This window comes from Arvicanthis niloticus, chromosome 5 (assembly GCF_011762505.2).
Source record: "Arvicanthis niloticus isolate mArvNil1 chromosome 5, mArvNil1.pat.X, whole genome shotgun sequence".
Classification (NCBI taxonomy): Eukaryota; Metazoa; Chordata; class Mammalia; order Rodentia; family Muridae; genus Arvicanthis; species Arvicanthis niloticus.
Window position 1 is genome coordinate 19,400,191 of NC_047662.1, and position 15,008 is coordinate 19,415,198.

General features: G+C 48.9%; 1 protein-coding gene and 1 long non-coding RNA gene across 3 annotated transcripts in view; one reads left to right on the forward strand and one right to left on the reverse strand.

The window, feature by feature from the left end:
- Window positions 1-2,055: 2,055 nt before the first annotated feature.
- On the reverse strand, window positions 2,056-12,979 carry LOC143442319 (uncharacterized). Its single transcript, XR_013110387.1, has 3 exons — window positions 12,841-12,979; window positions 5,745-5,976; window positions 2,056-2,260 (listed from the first exon to the last, which is right to left on the reverse strand). It is a non-coding gene; the product is annotated as an uncharacterized LOC143442319 (long non-coding RNA).
- Window positions 12,980-13,994: 1,015 nt separating this feature from the next.
- The window catches only part of Ncmap (non-compact myelin associated protein), a 28,920-nt gene continuing 27,906 nt past the window's right edge, over window positions 13,995-15,008 (forward strand). The window contains exon 1 of one of the 2 annotated variants that reach the window (XM_076933983.1): window positions 13,995-14,301. The gene's annotated coding sequence lies outside the window, so the exon portion shown is untranslated. The remainder of the gene's footprint in view (window positions 14,302-15,008) is intronic. The other variant, XM_034502904.2, reaches the window with a different exon arrangement.

Here is a 15,008-nt window from a genome sequence, read left to right on the forward strand (position 1 = left end):
GGTGTGTCCTAGGACTGACCAGACAGTAACACAGAAGTCAGGAAAGTTCAGCTCTGCGAACAGTAGTCCTACTGTGCATCAGTGCTGCCCTGGGCACATTAGTGTGCTCACCCACGGCAGAGAACCCTGCGGATCTACTCCACCAGACAAAGCTCTGCTTACCTTACTCGATTTTTTAAAAAGACTATTTATTTTTATGAGTACACTGCAGCTATCTTCAGACACACACCAGAAGAGGGCATCGGATCTCATTACAGATGGTTGTGAGCCACCATGTGGTTGCTGGGAATTGAATTCAGGACCTCTGGAAGAGCAGTCGGTACTCTTAACCGCTGAGCCATCTCTCCAGCCCCTATATTACTCCTTAGCTAAGAGGATTTACTGCTGAGAAGAACAACAGATTAATGACTCCACATTCCAGTATTTAAACCAGAAGTGGCTGTTGAGTTCTGATTCTGTTGTTTTCTTTTGCTTTTGACATAAGGTCTCAGCCCAGGCTACCCTCACAGTCTTTATGTAGCCTAGACTGGGATTCATAATCCTCCTACCTCCACCTCAAGATAGTGGGATTAAAGGAGTATCCTAGCATGCCCTGCTGCTAATACGTTTAAATATGTCTGTCTGTCTGTCTGTCTATCTATCTATCTATCTATCTATCTATCTATCTATCTATCTATGTGTATGGGTATTGTGGTTTGTATATGCTTGGCCCAGGGAATGGCACTGTTGGGAGGTGTGGCCTTGTTGGTGGAAGTATGTCACTGTGGGGGTGGGCTTTTGAGACCCTTCTTCTAGCTGCCAGATAGATACTAGTCTTCTAGAAGCCTTTAGAACTTCTTTAGAACTTTAGAGTTGTAAAACTCAGAGCTTCTTATCCAGTACTGTGTCTGCCTGGATGCTGTCATGCTTCCTGCTTTGATGATAATGGACTGAACCTCTGAACCTGTAAGCCAGCCCCAATTAAATATTGTCCTTTATAAGAGTTGCCTTGAGCCGGGCAGTGGTGGCGCACGCCTTTAATCCCAGCACTTGGGAGGCAGAGGCAGGTGGATTTCTGAGTTCGAGGCCAGCCTGGTCTACAGAGTGAGTTCCAGGACAGCCAGAGCTATACAGAGAAACCCTGTCTCGAAAAAACAAAAAAAAACAAAACAAAAAAAGAGTTGCCTTGGTCATGGTGTCTCTTCACAGCAATGGAAACCCTAAGACAGGCCTGTCTGTCTGTCTGTCCATCCGTCATCCATCCATCCATCCATCCATCCATCTATCTATCTATCTATCTATCTATCTATCTATCTATCTATCTATCTATGTGTATGGGTGTTTTGTCCTCATGGACCTGTGTGTACCACATGTATCCTGATGCCTGTGGAGGCCAGAGGAGGCCTCCTGAAACTGGAGCTACAGACCATGGTGAGTGCTAGGAGAACAGCCAGTGCTCTTAACTGCTGAGCCATCTCTCCAGCCTGGAATACTTACTTTGGGCTATGCAGATCTATTTTCAACTTACTTATTTTTGCTTTTTGAGACAAGGTCTCATATAGCAGTAGCCAAGGCTGGCCTTAAACTCACTGTGCAGACCAAGATGACTTTGAACTCCAGACTGCACCCCCAGGTTCTGGGATTAAAGATGGATGTACCACCATGCCCACCTTTTATTTTTGCTCTGTTCATATAAAATCTTATATAATATAAAATGTATTTTGGTGATTAAGGACTAGAGAAATGGTCCAGTGGTTAAGAGCACTGGCTGGTTTTCCAGGGGACCAGGTTCCATTTCCAGTTACCCACATGTCAGCTTACTACCGTCTATAACTCCAGTTCCAAGGGATCCACGGCACAGCACACACGTGGTGCACACGCCCTCATGTGGGCAAAACAACCATGAACATAAAATAAATCTCAAGATAATAAATAAATCTTTACAAGTAGGAGCCAAGCATAATGGCCCATGCCTTTAATTCCAGCCTAGTCTACATAGTGAATTCCAGGAGAGCCAGGACTACATAGTGAGACCTCATCTCAATTAAAAGTAAACACCTGCTCTGTTTGGGAATGGAAAGGAACAGAACCCCCAATGGGTGAAGGCAGCACCCCAAATCTCCAGCCCCCAGCTCCACCCTCTCCCCACTCACCTTTACCAGAAGACGCCAGAGGCAATTGCCTAAGTCTCAGCTGGTCAAAATCAACGTTTTACTGGACTGCACAGTTGAATCTTTTTTCTGGTGCTCTGATCTCTGCCCGGCAGAACTTTGTAATCCTTCTGGAAGTATATCGGGACTCAAAGATTCTTTATACAGTTTTGAATAAAATGAACACAAAACAAGCAGGTGGTTTCCATTTCCTTGGCTGCCTCTCCAGCCTGTTCCTGGGAGGTACCACCAGGTGGCGCTGTGCTTCCAGGTTGGAGCCTTGAGCTCTGCTTAAGGCTCTGCTATAACCTTGGATTCAGAAGGACCTTAGCAAGTAGGTTTAGTGTTTAGTTAACATGCGCTGGGCCCCAGGTTTAATCCCCAGCATCCTGACAACACACACCCAAATCTCTATCATCAGGATCAAATAAGTGCAAGCTGAAAAAGCATTGCAAACGAAAAAAGCCATTTTTGAAAACACAGGCTAGAGGTCTGAAGTGTGGCTAAGCTGCTTCCTTAACTTGCACAAGACCCTGTGTTAGAGCACCAGCCCCATAACCAGGCCCACGGATAGCCCAGGCCTATAATCCTAACACTTCTGAAGAAGGAAGAGCAGGAGTTCAAGGTCATCCTCAGCCAGACAGCAAGTTTGATGTCACCCTGCGCGACATGAAGCTGTGTCTCCAAATAACAAAACAATACAGGATAGGGCCAGATGTGACCATGCACGTCTAAAAGCTCAGTTCTTTGGATTTGAGGATCATGTCAAAGTCACCCTCAACAATATATGTACAAGTTTGAGGCTAGCCTGTGCTACATGAAATCCTGCCTGAAAAAGCACAGACTAGAATATAAGAATGAAGGTCTAACTTCAGAGTTACCCTCCTGAAAATAAGCTGGCTTCACAGCTCACCAGTGTGTGTCAGAGTTCTGTTAGCACCAGACACAACCATTAATATCAGTGCTGAGAGGAGCCCATGTGCGCATGCAGCCCTGACCCTTGATGGCCACCGCGGGGAAGACTCGAAATCTAGCCAAGGCTCCTTTGCTCTTCTAAGGCAAAGAACCTGGAAGCAGAACTGCTCCGAATGTTAGATCAGTGTTCTACTGCTGTGAAGAGACACTGTGACCAAGGCAGCTCTGATAGGAGGAAGCATTCAATGGGTGGGGCCTTGCTTACAGTTTCAGAGGTTTGGTCCATGATCATCACGGGAGGGAGCACGGTGGCATGAAGGTAGACATAGGCAGAGATAGACTCACAGAGGGAGACAGAGGTACACACTGGGCCTGGTGTGGATGTTTGAAACCTCAAAGCCCACCCCATGGACAAGACACACCCACTCAATAAGCCCACACCTCCTAATGCTTCTCAAACAGTGCTGTTTCCTGGTGACTGAGCACACAAATATGTGGGCCTATGGGGAATTGTCATCCAAACCACAGGGGGTGTTGAATCTATATTATCTAGGGGAGTCTGTGGCCTGAAATGTTCAGAAAAATCAGTTTCTTTATTACAATGCTTCTAGAACCTTCTAAATCCATACAGTCTTATTTATTGGGAATACAGTGGACAAGTTCTCTGAGAAATGCTTCAGTAGGTAATAGCTTAGACAACTATACCACCACGAGGAAGTATGCCCAGGGCTGTCATTCATCCCATAGGCCCCATCACTGGCTCACCTTTGGAAGGATGCGGAGCACTGCCGCCCTGGGTCTCTCAAATGTCCTGAGCCTCAGAGCCCGCCTTACCTTCTTTTCACTGGGGCTGTGATAAAGTACCTGACTAAATGACTTAAGGAAGAAATGTTTTATTCCTAGCTTGCAGTTCCACGTTACGATCCATCATGGCAGGGAGATCAAGACGACAGGATCTTGAAGCAGACAGTTGCACTATGTCCCAGTCAGAAGACAGCAATGAACACATGCGTGTGAGTGCTCCATGCATGGGAGTGCTCCATGTGTGTGAGTGCTCCATGCATGGGAGTGCTCCATGTGTGTGAGTGCTCCATGCATGGGAGTGCTCCATGTGTGGGAGTGCTCCATGCATGGCAGTGCTCCATGCATGCTATATTCCAGTTGCTTTCTCTACTCTTAAACAGTCCAGGATTCCCTGCCTAGGGACTGGTCCTGCCCACAACTGAGATGGCTCTTCTCAAGTCAGTCGGTGTAATCAAGATAATCCTCTTGCTCTGACTGAGATTTTAATAGCTAGACATGAGCTAGAGTTATCTGGGGAGAGGAATCTTAGCTGAGAAAATGCCTCCACCCAATTGGTGGCCTAGTCCCCATTCCCTGGGCAAGTGGTCTTGAGGTTTATAGAGAAGTCAGGCAGAGCAAGCTATGAGGAGCAAGCCAGACAAAAGCTGATCTTGAAAACAGTGGAGTGGCCAGTATGGTGACCAGGCTTGTAATCAGAGCACTTGGGATGTGGAGGCAGGAGGATCAGGAGTTCAAGGTCATCCTGAGCATAAGAGACCCTGTCTAAAAAACAATAATGCTTTGTAGCAAAAGTGGGCGTGAGGGCTGGAAAGATGGCTCGGCGGTCAAGAGCAGTTAAGAGCACTGACTGTTCCTCCAGAGGTCCTGAGTTCAATTCCCAGCAACCACATGGTGGCTCACAACCATCTGTAATGGGGTCTGATGCCCTCTTCTGGTGTGTCTGAAGAGATCAACAGTGTGCTCACATACATTAAATAAATAAATACATAAATAAATAAATAAATAAATAAATCTCTTTTTAAAAAAGTGGGCACGATTCAGCTTCTATCGTCCCTGTATTTGGAAAGCAAATCAGACAATAATGGATCTTGCGTAACTAGAGAAACAGACAACTGTTGTTTAATACCCATGGGCATCTCAAGAACCATATGCTGTGAACTGAAAATCTTCCCTTAGGTTTCACCCAGCCTTCCTATGAGACTTAAACTGTTAGCACAGGGCTGGGGAGATGGCTCAGTGAACAGCGATGCCTGCTGCCAAGCCTGACCCCTGAGTTCTACCCTCAGGACCCATGGCAGATAGAGAGAACTTCCTGCCACATGTCTGTGACATGGCTGTGACACATGTGCCTATGTACATACACATCAACATTAATAATGAGGAAGATACATTTTTTAAATTGTCAAAAAACAGTGATTCCTCTGTGTGTGTGTGTGCCTGTGTGTGTGTGTCTGTAGAGGTGTGTGCACCTGCACTACAGATGCGTGTGGAGGAAGGTTGGAGGATAGAGGATAATTCTGGAAGGTTCTCCTCTGTGTGGGCTCCAGGGATTCAACCCAGGCCAGCAGGCTTGCGCACTGAGCAATCTTGCTGCTCCAAAACAACACAAATTCCTCTCAAAATGGTTAATACAGCAGCCTTTTCCTGCCTTGCCACTGAGCTAAGGCGAGCTAAGGATTGTGTGATATTTCTTTACTTCTGCTGTAAGGAAATATTTTGCTGTGATATATTTAGATGAAATGCAGGGTGGTTTTTTGGGTGACTTATTTCAGAAAAGTGCCCAGTGGTGGCTAGATGGGTGTGTATGTGTGTGTAGGGGGGTGTTCCAGCTAAGGTAAGCCAGATTCGTTGTTAAATTTACTCCACGTGGGTGGGAGAGCACACAGTATCACTCACTCTTCTCCAGAAGGGTGGACTTGAGTCGTCATTTCCCTACAATTCAGAGATGCCATCAGGTGAAGTCTGGTCGTGGCCCAGCGCCATCTTCCTGCAGCATCTTTTTGAACGGCTGAGATCTTTATTGGAGAGTTCTCTGATTGCGTCACAGAACCCTGAAGCCAGGAAGACCTCTGCAGCTGAGAAGCTGCCTTTGAGTGTGAAGTGATTCTAGGCTCATGAACAATGTCCCCTGTGAAAGACGACACACAATGCTCACACATGTGCACGCATGCACACACACACATAGTCGTCGTCGTCTTCGTCACCATCGTCATCACCATCATTGTCACCACCATCACCATCGTCTCATAGTTCATGGAGAAGGAACTAGCGCTTCTGGACTTTTTACTTATGCCAGTGAGTTGTGACCACAGAAGCACTGACTCCAAAGGCCACCACATTGAACTAAGGAAGATGGAAAAGAGAAAGGCAGAAGCCAGGCTCAAGGGAGGACTGTGCCAGCAGGTTGGGGAGGCAGAGAGGAAAGCCTAAAGGTAAAAAAAGTGGGGCTGGGGGGATGGCTCAGTGGTTAGGGACACTTGCTGTTCTTACAAGGATTTGGTTCTCAGCACCCACAAGGTGGTTCACATCCATTGGATTCAGAGACTACAGTGCCCTTTTCTGACCTCCGTGGACAGAGGCACACATGTGGTGCCCAGACATGCGTACAGGAAAAACACACATACACATAAAAGAAATCTTAACAAAAGTCTAACACGTTTTCTTTTGACTGCCAGTCTTATGTGGGGACCTGCCACCTACCCTCGCAGCTGGTCTGTACTAGGGAGCCAGTCATTCTGTAGACTACTTTTGGTGTGTCTAGTTATTTTTCCTTGAGATCGGTCCTCTGTGTTCTGCTCATAAGCTTTGACACTGGACATCTGGACAAGAGACCTAGAAGGTGGGGATGGACGGTCTTGGCCACTCTAGTGACTGTGGTTCTCCCTGAATTTAAACTTAGATCCAGAGCTCAGTGGTTAAGAGCACTGACTGCTCTTCCAGAGGTCCTGAGTTCATTCCCAGCAACCACATGGTGGCTCACAACCATCAGTAATGGGATCCAATGCCCTCTTCTGGTGTGTCTGAAGACAGCGACAGTGTACTTACAAATAAAATAAATAAATCTTTAAACTTAGATCCCCTTGTGGAACAGGAGAGAGGACAGGAAGTCCTGCGGTGTCCAGGTCAGTGAACAGCAGGATTCTGTCTGTAACAGCCGTCCTCACCTTCAGTTCCCTTGGAACCAAAGTTCCAGGAACCTAGGACAGAAAGCAGCCAAAGCTGGGACCCCAGGAGCTTTGGACGCCTCACACAGTCATGGCTGCCTCACTGGGACCCTCAGTGGAGGAGTTCTGTTATCAGAAAAACTACAGCCAGATCAGAAGTGGTCCCCAACATCCTGCAGCCTGAGACTGCTCCTCCCTGGCACAGAGTGGTGACTCACACCTATAATCAGGCCACTTGGAAGGCTCAGGCAGGAGGATTGCCGTGAGTTCAAGGCCAGCCTGGGTTATAGAATGAGTTCTAAGATAGTCTTGGTTACAAAATCAAAACCGGTCTTAAAAAATGTGTGTGCTGTGCGTGAGTGTGTGTGTGTCTGTCTGTCTGTCTATCTGTCTATATTTTGGGAAGGAGAAAACAAAGCCAGTCATTGCCCTCCAGGAGTTCACAGCAACCATGCGTCCTAAACATCCAGCCATTAGGTCAGACAGAGAATGAGGGCAGTTGGGGGGAGGGGCACTGCCGTGACTGTAGCTCCTGGGTAGGAAATGGAACTGTGTCCCTCCCCCCCTTTATGGACAGGTCACAGACAGGTGACAGGTCACAGACAGGTTACAGACATGTGACAGGTACAGACTGGCCCAGGAGCTAATGTTTAAGAAACAGGAGTGGCTCTGGGGCATGCGTGTGAGGAGGGTGGAGCCCAGGGGAAGCTGGGAAGGGAGGCTCCCTGAGTGATATCTGGGGTGACTCCACCCAGCCAGCAGTGAGCAAAAGGTGGAGCCATGGCAACAGTGGCCTGCTCAGGACTGTGTCCCCCAGAGCTGCCAGGTCTCAATCTCCTTGCCCAAGGCTCCTCCTGGCTCTGCCCCAACCACAATGCTAAGTGGGTTTGAAGGTTTTGTTTTTGTTTTTTGATTTTTTTTTTTTTTTTTTTTTTTTTTTTGGCCAAGTTCAAAGCTCTGAGGCCAAGCTCTTGGGGTGACTTTGGGCAAGTTTAAGTCCTGTCTAGCTGGGCAGTGGTGGCGCACGCCTTTAATCCCAGCACTTGGGAGGCAGAGGCAGGTGGATTTCTGAGTTCGAGGCCAGCCTGGTCTACAGAGTGAGTTCTAGGACAGCCAAGGCTACACAGAGAAACCCTGTCTCGAAAAACCAAAAAACCAAAAACCAAAAACCAAAAAACAAAAAAAAGTCCTGTCTAAGCCTGGGTTTCTTCAGGTATAAACTGCACCATAACCTACACAGTTTTATTTATTTATTTATTTGTTTGTTTGGTTGGTTGGTTTGGTTTTTCAATACATGCTTTCTCTGTGTAATAGTCCTGGCTATTCTAGAAGTCACTCTGTAAACCAGGCTGGTCTTGAACTCACAGAGATCCACCTGCCTCTGCCTACCAAGTGCTGGGATTGAAACAGTATGCCACCATGCCCATCTTTTTCTTTTTTTCTTTTCTTTTTTTTTTTTTTTTTTTTTTTTTTTTTTTTGGTTTTTCGAGACAGGGTTTCTCTGTGTAGCCCTGGTTGTCCTGGAACTCACTCTGTAGACCAGGCTGGCCTCGAACTCAGAAATCTGCCTGCCTCTGCCTCCCAAGTGCTGGGATTAAAGGCACTGCCCAGCCATGCCCATCTTTTAAAAACTGTTTTATTGCATTTATTTCTTGCATGTGGGCGCCAGTGTGTGCATGAGGAGATCAAATCTCAATCTGTAGAAGCGAAGTGGTTCTCTGTTTCCACCATGTAGGCTCCCGGGAATCAAACTCAAGTGTCAGCCTTAGCAGCAAGCCCCAGTTCCTGCTGAGCCGTCTTGCCAGCCCAAGTACCCAGGGGAGTCAGAGGTTCTAAAGGACAAGCAGGACTGAGGGCCTTGGGGTCTCCAGGACGGTCAAGGTTACCTCATCTTCAGTTCTCCCCCTGGATCACCCTGTCTGCCTTGGGCCTTTAGCGCCATTGTAGGTGTTTTCCACTGGACAGAAAGGCTGTTTCTCTTTGAAATGATCATTGGTGCAACAAAGTAACAACACAGACTCCTCCGCTCCCCACTGAACTTTCCAGAGGGCAGCAGGCAGACGTCATTTCCAGCTCCTCCTCACCCTCCTCCCAAGCACTCACCTCCCTCCTCACCCTCCTCCTGAGCACTCACTCCCACAGTGTTGTTGGCCTGTTTATTTTTATTGGTTCTCAGAGCTGAGAGTCAGCCTCAGCAGGTGCTGCCAACTCGTGCGTTCACCGCAGGCATTCAACGAATGTCGACTGAATGAATTATGGAAGAAGACCCTGAAGCCCAGAGAGTCTAGGAGAGCTGACAGGTGTCACACAGCATACAGAGAAGATGTTGAATTGCATCTACTCTGTGCCTTTTCTCCTCTGACTTGGGGGTCCCAAGTGGTACTGAGATTCAGCAGCCTGGATGGCTTTGGATGGCCTTAACTGCATCCAGGAAGAGCTCCTGGAATTCTCTGGATGTAGCCACGGGTCCTCAAGGTGAGGATGGCAGATGGCTGGAGGCTAATCTTTATTGTCATCATGGGAATAGAAAAGCTTCCCTCTAATAAACCCCCAATGGCTTATACAAAGTCCTAAAGTGTAGCAGTAAGAACAAGTCAGAAGGTGTCAGGGGGTTGCCTGAGCTGGGTGAAACGGTCAGGAAAGTCAAGCTCACCATCAGGGGAGTCTAAGACCCTACAGTTTACCTGGGAGGGCAGAGTCCCAGCGAGGGCACTTGGGTTGTTGGGGCACCACCCTTCAGCTCCTCACTCCTCACCTGGGCAGGAGAGATGGCTCTGCAGGGCTGGTGACCTGAATCTAATGCCTAGACCCTACGGAAAGGGAGAAGGAGAGGACCAACTCCAACTCCTGACCTCCACAGCGAGCTGTGACATTCACATCTGCACATGTGCACTCACACTCATATGCACACACTCACAAATGCACACACATACTACTAATCGTAACATGCACACATGCACACACATTCACGCATACAAACACATACTACTAATAACATGCACACTTAGACATAAACTCACACATACTACTAATAACACACATATACATGTACATACTTTCACACACATACACACTCACAAACATACACATACAACTAACACACATACATATACAAACATGCACACTCACACATTCACACACATACACTCACACACATACTACTTCTATAATAACACGCATGCATACACACACATGCACTCTCACACATGCACACACACATGCACTCTCACACATGCACACACACACGCACTCTCACACATGCACACACACATGCACTCTCACACATGCACACACACATGCACTCTCACACATGCACACACACATGCACTCTCACACATGCACACACACATGCACTCTCACACATGCACTCACACATGCACTCTCACACATGCACTCATGCACACATGCACACACACATGCACTCTCACACATGCACACACGCACACATGCACACACACATGCACTCTCACACATGCACTCATGCACACATACTCACAAACACACATATATACTACCAGCAGCAATAATAATAGTAGTAAATAATCTTAAAAACACTGTTTATTAAAGTTATTCATAGGCTGGAGAGATGGCTCAGCGGTTAAGAGCACCGGCTGCTCTTCCAGAGGTCCTGAGTTCAATTCCCAGCAACCACATGGTGGCTCACAACCCTCTGCAATGGGATCTGATGCCCTCTTCTGGTGTGTCTGAAGACAGCATATACATTAGATAAATCTTTTTTTAAAGAGTTACTCATTTTACTTTTTGAGAGAGCGTGTTGCCTGCCTGTTTGTATGTGCACTGTGTCCATGCTTGGTGCTCAGAGGTCAGAAGAGAGCATTAGATCCCCTGGAACTGGAGTTATGGACGGTTCTGAACCACTATATGGGTTGCTGGGAATAGAACTCAGGTCCTCTGCAAGAGCAACAAGTGCTCTGAACCTCTAAGCCATCTCTCCAGCCTAAAGTAATTAAAAAGAACAATAACAGACAGAAAACCACCCCGGCCTGAGTTTCTGTGCCTCTGCTGCTGCCTCCTCCTCCGCTAAAAGGTAAAGAATTCATTTCAAAGCCCTCAACCTGGAAAGCTGCCCCCACGCTTCCTAGTACGAGCTTAATCAATGTACACTTAGGTGTCTCTGGATCTGTGCTGTCTCCCCACTGAGACTACATTTTAATCCTGTACAGCATGAGGCTGCTTTCCCCAGCAACTGTCTTCAGAGTCATAAAACAGCAGACCAAGGCTTTGAGAGAAGAGAGACTGGGCAATTCTGAGATAAGAAGCCCCAGGACCAGGTTGGAGACCGGGGCTCAGCAGGGAGAGTGTTCTCTTAGTGCTCACCAAGGCCCCGGCTCCATCCCTAGCACCAAACAAACAGTGAGACTATGTCTCAAAACAGAACACCCCCGTGCTGTTCAAGGATGGTGCTTCCCTGAGGCTAACAAACATGGAAGGAGCCTGCTGCATTTGGGGGCTTTCCACTGAAAAGGGATGTCTCTTCCCTCCCCCACTTCCTTTTCTCCTCATCTTCTTCTTCCTCCTATTTGTTTAGAATCTTTTGTTTTGAGACAGGATCTCATTAGGTAGCCCAGGCTGGCCTAAAACTCACTATGCAGACCAAGGCAGTTGGGGCTCTCCTCCTGCCTCACACTCTGTAGTTTTGGGAATACAGTCATCAACCACCACGACAATACTGGACTCACTACGCTGCGCTGCTTGGCTAGAACTCACAATGTAGACCAGGCTGGCCCCAAACTCACAGAGATCCACCTGTTCTGTCACCTACAAGCATTTCTGTTTAACAGGAACACAAGTCACAGGCTTATTTTCCACTTCTTTAGTGCAGACTCTGGGTGTGTACTCCCTTGGTCGGAAGATGGATCGAGATTCCTACAGTGTGGCTCAGTGGTGAGCACCTGCCTAGTTACCTACTGTGTGCAAGGCCTTGGGGTGGGGACACGAATTGTTGCATCAGTGACCAGGCTACCACAGCCCACAGCCAGTCTTAGAATAGCATCAACCCATTGCCTTCCTCCAGATAAGCCCGGACCATTCCTTTCACCACCACCACCACCACCACCACCACCACCACCACACACACACACACACACCACTTTCCAGCTGTCTCTCTCTCTCTCTCTCTCTCTCTCTCTCTCTCTCTCTCTCTCTCTCTCTCTCTCTCTCTCCCACCAGTTCCAGTGATCTACTGAAACAAGGGCTAGACCTTCCTTCTCACCTTCTCCTGGCTTTAAAGGGAAAACCCATCCTTAAAAATAAAACCTGAGTCGGCGGTGGTGGTGCATGCCTTTAATCCCAGCACTTGGGGAGGCAGAGGCAGGCGGATTTCTGAGTTTGAGGCCAGCCTGGTCTACAGAGTGAGTTCCAGGACAGCCAGGGCTATACAGAGAAACCCTGTCTCGGGGAAAAAAAAAAAAAAAAAAAAAAAAAAAAAAAGAAAGAAAGAAACCTTAGTTCTTCCCTCTGGCAGGATTAGGCCATGAGCTCTGACCTTAGCATTCCCCTTAGGGTCCTTTCTTGGGTGATCTTCTGCTTATGTGCACACACAAGACACTGCCAGGTCGTCTACGAATGAATGTCCCCAGCCTGCCCACCACTTGAAGCTTATCATTTCTAGTCCTTGCCATAGTAGCACTGAGCTGAGGACGCAGAACCATAGCCACACCTGTCTTGGAATCAGTAAGCCCACGGGGCAGATTTTGAACCCAAGACCATCTGACTACTGAGATCTTGTCCCCATACCCAGAAGAGCTTCCGGAAACATCCTGGAATGTTCCTAAGGACTGGAGCTCAGAGCCAGGAGTGTCCCCTACCTTCCCCTCCTCCATCATGTGTGGCCACTTCGTGGCGTAGACTGGCTTGTGTCTTTGGTGAAGCGGTAAATCATGGTATTGTCTATCCTGATCAGCTCGTGTCAACAAACATCACCATGGAGTTTCCTAGGAAAGTACAACAAGTAACTCTTTGCACCGGGGACCACGGAGGAAGGACATTAGCTGCGGTGTGAGCAGCTCATGGGCACTTGGTCCAGACCCAGTCACTTCCGGGATGTGGCTCTACTCCAGGGTTGTCACTTTACCTCCAGGGTCACCTGAGGCCCACCTTGTCTTCCTGGGTCTCAATTTCCCTGTTAATACAAGGATCTCTTAAAACTGGTTGCGAGCCTACTGTGTGCCATAGAGTTCAGGGCTGGGGGTGGGGGGGACTGTGAAGAACCACACAGTCAAATGGAAAGTGAGGGTGCTGTTTTTTATTTTTGTTGGGCAATGATTCTTTTTTGAATTTTGTGTGTGCACCTGTGTCCATGTGGGCGGGGCTGGAGTTACAAGCAACAATTGTAAGCAGCCTGATGTGGGTGCTGGGAACCGAACCTCTGTTAAGCACAGCTTTCTAGCCCCACCCCATCCTCCACGCTGGTTTTTAGGATACAGGGTATTTCCTCACGCATGCTCGGCAAGCACTTTACCCACTGACCCACGCTAGCTGAAACTGAAACTTATGTTTTCGGAGCCAGCCTTGAACTCGCAGCAATCCCCTTGCCTCTGCTGTGTGCCACTCAAAGACTAGTTTCTAATCGTGCTCAGAAGGAATCTCTGTCATCTGCCAACTGCCAGTCCTCTGGTCCTCGGATCCCACAACCTGTTTACACTCTCACTTCCGTGAGCTCGCTTCATCCGACGCCGCTCTCAGTCTATGCTGGGTCCCTTCCTCCTCTTTTGCCTTTTCACAAATCCGACCTGGAAGAAGTGGGTGCAGGGGTGTCAGACCTGAAGTCCCCAGGAGCAGGTGGAGGAGAGAGCGACTTGGGGATACCGCGGGGCGGTGCCCGGAGCGCGGGGCAGGTGAGGGGGTTGGTCACTAGCTGGGCAGGACGGGGCGGGGCGGAACCTGGAGGCGACAGCGGCGGCCATCCAGCTCCAGGAGCGCGGCCCGCAAGAGGCGGGGCTGGGGTGCGGAGCAGGTAGGGCGCGGGACACGGAACTCTGGGCCGTGGAAGGACAGCGCGCAGGGGCTCAGGCCCGCGGACGATCGCTCTTGGGACCCCCGGGAGTCCCCAGCCTTGGCGTGAGCGGGTAGCTGAAAGGTCAGCAACATCTCCCGGTTGTCTGCAGACGCTGGTGCACAGAGGTGTTCAGGGTGCAAGCCGAGGAGCACCCCGAAGCTGGCTGCATTTGGGGCGACATCTCTGGCGTGCGAAAGCTGGTGATTTCCTTGTCCGCTCCCGCGAAGTCACCGGGAGCGACCTGGACTCCTGGAAAAAAAGCCTGCGAGAGGTAGGAGCCTTAAACTCCCCTCCCCCTCGGGTCCCGAGTTCGCTTGGTTTATAAACTGGGCATCCAGAAGAGCGCGCTCCTTCGGAGGCCCCGGGAGCTCTGCAGTCCAACGAGACCAGCATCCAGAAAAGGGGCCCGGGCTCCTACCAAAGTCAATAAATAGACATGTTGAAACAGCTGCTCCTTGATAGTGGGAGATTCTAGTCCTGTGTACCTTGAGGTGGAAGGAAATGGCTGCGATTTCTGCCTCCAAAGGGGCAGGATTGGAAACTGAGGAAGCCCTGGGGTGTGGGGGGAAGATTCTTCTTGGAAGAGGGGTTGGAGGATTTGAGGAGCTGCAAAAGGAGCAAAGAAGCAGGAGTGGTACCCAATCAGAGTCCCTGCCTTGGCCTGGCTGGCTGTTGCCTGGAGGCCGCTCCTTCTTTTCTAACAAATTCGGTTTCTTGTACCTAAGTGAAACTTTCTTGTATCTAAATGAAAGTGTCTTTGACGGATTAAGACATGGTTTTAGGTAAGCTACTCATTTCTGCCAGACTGGCTCCCTGGGGATGCAGACTGTGTCTGGTTCACCACTGCCTCTCCAGCAAAGCTCACAGTACCAAGGATTGGAGAGTGGCTGCATCTGGTGGAGCTGGGCACCTCCTGGTGTGTGTGGTGAGCAGGCAGGGGCAGCTGAGCTGGGCTTGACTTAGGCTCCCCTGGCCTCT